This window comes from Rhinolophus sinicus, unplaced genomic scaffold, assembly GCF_036562045.2.
Source record: "Rhinolophus sinicus isolate RSC01 unplaced genomic scaffold, ASM3656204v1 Contig151, whole genome shotgun sequence".
In the NCBI taxonomy this organism is placed as follows: Eukaryota; Metazoa; Chordata; class Mammalia; order Chiroptera; family Rhinolophidae; genus Rhinolophus; species Rhinolophus sinicus.
This window is the reverse complement of record NW_027423950.1, coordinates 1-7,722: the sequence shown is the minus strand read 5'-3', so window position 1 is coordinate 7,722 and position 7,722 is coordinate 1. Positions and strand designations below refer to the sequence as shown.

The following is a 7,722-nucleotide window of genomic DNA, read 5'->3' as shown; positions in this document are numbered from 1 at the left end:
TCCCCAAGATTTCTGTCCCCTGTGATATGCACTCTGTATAATCCCTTCCCCTTAAGTGTGGGTGTGACTTGAGACTCTGGTGGGATAGTTATTCCCGTGATTATATTACATCACATGGAGAAGAGATTTTTGTATATGTAATTAAGGTCCCTAATCAGTTGACTTTGAGTTCATCAAAAGGGAAATGTCCTGGGTGGGCCTGACCTAATTAGATGAGCTCATAAAATCACTGGGTGGTCCTGAAGGAAGAGATTCAGAGGATGAGAGAGATTCTCCTGCTGGCCTCACAGGGACATACTGCCATGCTAGAGAGAGGACCACATGCCAGGAAAGGAGGGCAGCATCTAGGGTATGAGAAGGGTCCCCACTTGGCCAACAGCAAGAAAGTGAGAACCTCTTCCTATAACTGAAAGGAACTAAATTTTGCCAACAACCAGTGAGCATAGAAGATCCCAATCTCCAGTAGACATTGAAACCCTAGCCAAAACTTTGATTTCAGCCTTGTGAGGCCTTAAGCACAGCATCCAGTAAAAACTCGACCCAGTGATCATAGAAAATATGTGTGTTGGTCTCTGTCCCTGGTTCCTGGCAGACAGCTCCTAAACCCCTTTGTGATTTCCTAAGTGATAAGAGCACTAGGAGCATATTTTGTACTAGTATTTGGTTTTGACCTCAGTTCCTGACACAGAGTTCCTTAAGCCTGTTTTGTCCCTTTTAAACAACCTGTTTTTATCTGAGTGGGCTTTTGCAGTATTTCTCCCCTAGTCACGTTGAAAGGGTAAAATTGCTGTGAACCAATGGCCATGATATGGTTCTGTGTCTCTGTTAGGTAGAGTACACAGGTCTTGGAACCAAAGAATGGAAGCAGTTCCTGTGTCTGCAATTTTAGGCTTTCCTTATCCATAGGTTCTGGTTCCCTGAGAGGGTACACTTCTATTAAGGGACTAAGCAAGAGTTTCACTGAATATAAAGCTATGACTGCCATTTAGGCATTCTTGTGCTAAGGGATTAGAAAACAGAGTCGAGACACTACTGGTGTAAGTAATTGACCTAGATACTATGAGGAAACAAAATTACTGCTACATAATGGGTGCAGGGAAGAATATGTCTGGAACTTAGGGATTCATTGGGTTACCATTTTCATAACAGTAACCATGCCTGGCAAGAGCACAGAAGTTTTTTTCCAGTCAAGATAGTGGAGTAGGTAAATGCTGTGCTCACCTCCTCTCAGGACCACATAATTACAACTAAACCACTGGACAACCATTATTGAGGATAGCCTGAAGTCTAGCTGAACTAAAGCCCTACAACTATGGAAATACAGAAGAAGAGCCATCTCGAGACTGGTAGGAGGGGCAGATGAATGGAACAAGCTGGTCCCACACATGCATATGACCATTAAAAATTGGAAGGAATATCTCGGCTGCAGAGGTCCACCCCTGAGGAGCAAGGGGTCCCAGCCCAGGGTTTCAGTGCCAGGGATAGAAGTCCCCATAATTTCTGGCTGTGAAAATCAGCAGAGATTGTTGCTGAGTGAGACAGAGGGTGGCTGCACTCTCAGCCATTCCTCTTAAAGGGACCATGCACAGACTCACTGATGGACTCACTGGCTCTGAGCTCCAGCACTGCAGCAGCAGCTCAAAAGGCACCAGGGACATAAAGGGAGGAACTGAGTTGTCTGGCTTGAGGTTGAGGGCTGGAGAAGCAGCTTTCTCCTGGATGGAGGAGCTGATGGAAGACATTATTTCTTTGTGGAGTCCTACCCCTTCCCAGCATGCAGACACAGGCAGATGCTATATCTGAGTCTCCATGAAACTGGCTATCACCTTTTGCCTGCCCCACCCTAGTGATTCCCTGAGAACACGGTGCTCCATTCGACTTTCAGGCACACCCACGCAGCTTCCAATGGCTTTTCTGTATAAAAAGCCTGCCTTGGCTCATGCTGTGAATATTTCTAAAATCTCTCAAAGGTTCACAAAACCCAAACAAGCAGCATCTGGCTTCAGTGTGTCCCATACCTCTGGCTGAACATCCCTAAGGTTGGCACTAGTGACAGCTGACCTTGATTCATGGCTTGGCCTCTCAAGGCACTTCCAATCACAGTACCAGTGGCAGCCATCTCTGGATTGCTTTGTGGCTTATGCCAGGTATCCCTGGGCAGGGTACAAAGTGAAACTGATCTTAGCCTGCAGAGGATCCTCCCAGGAGGCCCCAGGATGACCAGGCCCAGTGGCCAGAATCAGAGTGGGCTGGAGCATCACCTGGCCACTTCCAAGGGCAACACACCCCAAAGAAAGACTGAGCAGGCACAAGTCCCATTAGAGCAAACCCTGCTCTGTAGGGACAGCCCCTGCAAAACAGTTCCTCCACTGTGGTCACAGCCAGTACTCACAACAAATCAGCCTGAGATTCAATCCTCCCATTGACATTCCAACAGTAATCAAGTCTCAGCTACAATGGGAGGGAACACACAACTCACACAAGGGACACACTGGGCTCTGGTGACCAGAGAGACTGCACCACTGGATCCCACAAGACACCTACTACATAAGGCCACTCTACTAAGACCTAGAGATACAGCAGCTATACATAGAAACAAACAAAGGAGGCAGCCAAAATAGGGAGACGAAGAAACATTTGCCAAATAAAAGAGCAGAACAAAGCTCCAGAAAAAGAACAAAACAAAATGGAGACAAGCAATCTATCAGACACAGAGTTCCAAACACTGGTGACAAGGATGTTCAATGATCTCAGGAAGAACTTCAACAAAGAGGTAGGAAACATAAAAATAGAGATAGAAAACACAAAAAAAGAACGAGTCAAAAATAAAGACTACAGATGGCAAACAGACATATGAAGAAATGTTCAACCTCACTAACCATTAGAGAAATGCAAATAAAAACCACAATGAGATACCACCTCACCCCAGTCAGGATGGCTATCATCAATAAATCAACAAACAACAAGTGCTGGCGTGGATGCGGAGAAAAGGGAACGCTGGTGCACTGTTGGTGGAATGCAGATTGGTGCAGCCACTATGGAAAACAGTTTGGAGGTATCTCAAAAATCTGAAAATGGAACTACCTTATGATCCAGCAATCCCACTCCTAGGTATCTATCCGGAGAAATCCAAAACTCCAATTCAAAAATCTTTATGCACTCCTATGTTTATTGCAGCACTATACGCAATGGCCGAGACATGGAAACAACCGAAAGGACCGGTGGTAGATGACTGGGTTAAGAAACTGGGCCATTGATACGATGGAATATTATGCAGCCGTAAAGAAGAAAGAAATCTTACCATTTGCGACAACATGGATGGACCTAGAGAACATTATGTTAAGTGAAATAAGTCAGAAAGAGAAAGACAAATACCATATGATCTCACTTATATGCGGAATCTAAAGAAAAGAATAAGTGAATGAACTAATCAGAGACAGTTTTGGAAACATGGAGGAAAAACAGAGGGTTGCTAGAGGGGCGGGGGGGTGGGGATAAGGGGAAGGTGAGAGGTTTTGGGAACGTACAGGGGGATGGTGGATGGGGGGAGGGGGGTTCACACAGTGTGAGGGATGTAAATGATAAACGTCTAAGTTTTGCTCTGTCTTGTGCACCTGAAACTAATTTAAAAAAATAAATAAAAAATAAAATAAGAAAAAAAAAATTTTTCCTGAAGCACTGCATTAGTTGTATTCTACAAATTTTGAAATGCTGAACAGTAGTAGTCACACATTATTTGTGATTTTGCTTTTCATGCTTTCAGTTACCTGTAGTCAACCCAGTCTGAAAATATTAAATGGAAAATTCCAGAAATAAACAATTCATAAGTTTAAAAAAAAATAATAAAATAAAATAAAGACTACAATAACTAAAATGAAGAATACATTAAAGGTAATCAACAGTAGGTTAGATGAAGTGAGGATAGAATTAGCAATTTAGAAGATAAGTTAGCAGAAAACACCCAAACAGAACAGCAAAAAGAAAAAAGAATACAAAAAAATGAGGACAGTTTAAGGGGTCTCTGGAACAATATCAAGCGTACCAACAGTCACATTGTAAGGGCACCAGGAGAAGAGAGAGAGCAAGGGATTGAAAAACCAATCTGAAGAAATAATGACAGAAAACTTCCCTAATGGTGGAGGAAATGGATATTCAAGCCCAGGATGCACAGAGTCCCAAACCAGATGAAACCAAACAGGCTCACACCAAGACAATTAAAATGCCAAAGGTTAAAGACAAAGAGAGAATCTTAAAAGCAGCAAGAGCAAAGCAGTTAGTTACCTACAAGGGAGCTCCCATAAGACTGTCAGCTGATTTCTCAACAGAAACTTTGCAGGCCAGAAGAGATTGGCAGGAAATACTCAAAGTGATAAAAAGCAAGGACCTACAATCAAGATTACCCTCCCCAGACAATCTAAAATTTAGAATTAAGGACAAAGAACTTCCCAGATAAGAAAAAGCTAAAGAAGGTCCTCCCCACTAAACCAGTACTATAAGAAATGTTAGCTTTTTCCCAACTTGCAAGATGGCGGTGAAAAACCTGAGAAGCTGGACACTAAGGAGAAGAAACCTGAAGCCAAGTCTGATGCTGGTGGCAAAGTTAAGAAGGCTAATCTCAAGACCAAAACGCCTAAAAAGGGGACGCTCCGCTGCAGCCAAAACCCTGTCCTGATCAGAGGAATCGGCAGATGTTCCCGATCAGCTATATATTCCCAAAAGGCCATGTACAAGAGGAAGTATTCAGCAGCTAAATCCAGGATTGAAAAGAAAAGGAGAAGGTTCTTGCTACTGTCAAAACACCAGTTGGTGGCGACAACAATGGTGGCACCAGTGGTTAAAGTTCGTAAAATGCCTAGATACTATCCTACTGAAGATGTGCCTAGAAAGCTGTTGAGCCATGGCAAGAAAGCACGTGACAAAACTTCAGGCCAGCATCACTCCCGGGACCATTCTGGTCAAACTCACGGGGCACCATAGAGGCGAGAGGGTGGTTTTCCTCAAGCAGCTGAGCAGTGGCTTGCTACTTGTGACTGGACCTCTGTCCCTCCATCGAGTTCCTCTGTGTAGAACACACCAGAAATCTGTCATCTCCACCTCCACCAAAATTGATATCAGTGGTGTGAAAATCCCCAAACATCTCACTGCTGCTTACGTCAAGAAGAAGAAGCTGCGTAAGCCCGGACGCCAGGAGGGGGCGCTCTTCAACACAGAGAAGGAGAAATTCGAGATTACAGAGCAGCGCAAAATTAATCAGAAAGCCGTGGACTCGCAAATTCTGCCAAAAATCAAAGCTGTTCCTCAGCTCCAGGGCTCCCTCCGCTCTGTGTCTGCTCTCATAAATGGGGTTTATCCTCACAAACTGGTGAATTAATTACAAAGAACCTAATTAAATGCCTGAACTGTTAAAAAAAAAAAAAAGAAAGAAATGTTACAGGGACTCTATTAAGACAAATTATATATACATAATATGGCAATATACATATGGCAATAACTACATAGCTATCAACAGTTACTTTAAATGTCAACGGATTAAATGCTCCAATCAAAAGATAGGGCGGCTGAATAGATAAGAAAATAAGACCCTTACATATGCTGTCTACAATAACCTTACTTCAGATAAAAAGACACACACAGACTGAGATTAAAGGGAAGGGGAAAAGATATTTCATGAAAATTGAAACAAACTTATACTTAAACTTGAAGCAATACTTATACCAGACAAAATCGACTTTAAAACAAAGGCTATAACAAGAGACAATAAGGACCCAGTAATCCCACTTGTGGGTAATTATCTGAAGAAATCCAAAATGCTACTTGGAGGGGATGTGTACATCCATATGTTAATTACAGCATTGTTTACAATGGCCAAGATGTGGAGGCATCCTTGGTGTCCGTTGATGGATGAATGAATGAATAAAGAGTCGGTGGTATGTATATACAATGGAATATTGCTCAGCCATCTGAGGCGGCATGGATGAACCTGAAGGGTATCAGACAGCAAAAGACAGATGCAATGTGATTTCGCTGATGTGTGGAATCCAAAGAACAAAATAAACAAATGAACAAGATAGAAACAAACTCATAAATACAGAGAATACTTTGATGGTTGCCAGAAGGGAGGAGGGTTGTGATTGGGTGAAAAAGGAAAAGGGATTAAGAAGTACAAAGGGATTGTTACAAAGTAGTCAGTCATGGGGATGTAGGATATAGCATAAGGAATATGAAGTTCAGACAATTAAGTTCATGAACTCATCCTAGAAAAAGTGTTACCAAAAAAAAAAGAAAAGAAAGAAAAAGAAAAAGTGCTACATACCTCATTGCTAAATATCACTATGGTCACCTTCAAAGTATTCTCCTTGGGAAGCTATGAACCGATGCCAGGGCCTAGTCTACCCTTCAAAGCAATTTTGGAACTCTTTTTCTGGGATGGCCATCAGAGCTGTCATCATATTACTGTTGATGTCCTGAATGTCATCAAAATGTCTTCCTTTCAATATTTCCTTCATCTTTGTGTAAAGAAAGTTGATGGGGGTCAGATCAGGTGAGTAGGGAGGAAGTTTCAATACAGTTCTTTGTTTACTGGCTAAAAACTCCTTCACAGACAGTGCCGTGTGAGCTGGTGCATTGCCATGATGCAAGAGCCATGAATTGTTGGCGAAAAGTTCAGGTTGTCTAACTTTTTCACGCAGTTGTTTCAGCACTTCCAAATAGTAAACTTGATTAACTGCCTGGTTGGTACAAATTCATAATGAATAATCCCTCTGATATAAAAAAAGTTTAGCAACATCATTGCAACAAATTCACGAACTTCATTGTCAGACCTCATATACTCAATAATATTGTAATAACTATGTATGGTCTGAGATGGTACTAGGTTTATTGGGATGATAGATGGGAGGGGGTTGGGGTGTGGGTGATAAAGGGGGAAGGGATTAAAAAGTACAAATTGATAGCTACAAACTAGTCATGGGGATATAAACTAAAGCATAGGGAATATAGTCAATAATATGGTAATAACTATGCATAGTGCCAGTTGGGTACTAGACTAGCCAGGGGGATCACTTCCTAAATTATATAGACGTCTAACCACTATGTTGTACACCTGAAATTAACATAAAATAATATTGAATGTCAACTGTAATTAAAAATTTTTTAAAGGGGGGGAAAGGTGAAGGGGAATAAGAGGTTCAAATTTCCAGGTATAAACAAAATAAGTCATGGGGATATAATGGACAGCATGGAGAATATAGTCAATAATATTGTGATAGCATTGTACAATGTCAGATAGTTGCTGGACTTACGGTGATCACTTCTTTAGGTATATAAATGGTGAATAACTATGATGTACACCTGAAACTAATATAATATTGTATGTCAGGTATATTTTTTTTAATCTTAAAAAAAAAAACAAAATACAGGAATTAAGGGCTCAGACCCTTGCAGTAAATGGTCTTGGTGTTCCGACCTAGAGCAGCAGAAAGATGAGCCAATGATGATAAGAGTCTACAATGAGTGGCTGATGAGGGAGACAGTGAATATCAGTTACAGTTTGGAGACCAACTGCAGCAGAGAAACCTGTATCATGAGCTTCCAACCACCAAGTTGTAAGTCTATTTTTAGAAATTTTGGAAGAATTGGTGACGATGCCATGAACCTAGGGCAGGGCATGAATGGATCAGAGTGGTGCAGTGGTGAAAGGTAGCGATGCCCTTGATACAGTGC

The 7,722-nt window shown here is 41.8% G+C and overlaps 1 pseudogene; it reads left to right on the top strand.

Moving 5' to 3' along the window:
- The first annotated feature begins 2,216 nt into the window (after positions 1-2,216).
- On the top strand, positions 2,217-5,371 carry LOC141569917 (large ribosomal subunit protein eL6 pseudogene; annotated as a pseudogene).
- The last annotated feature ends 2,351 nt before the right edge of the window (positions 5,372-7,722 follow it).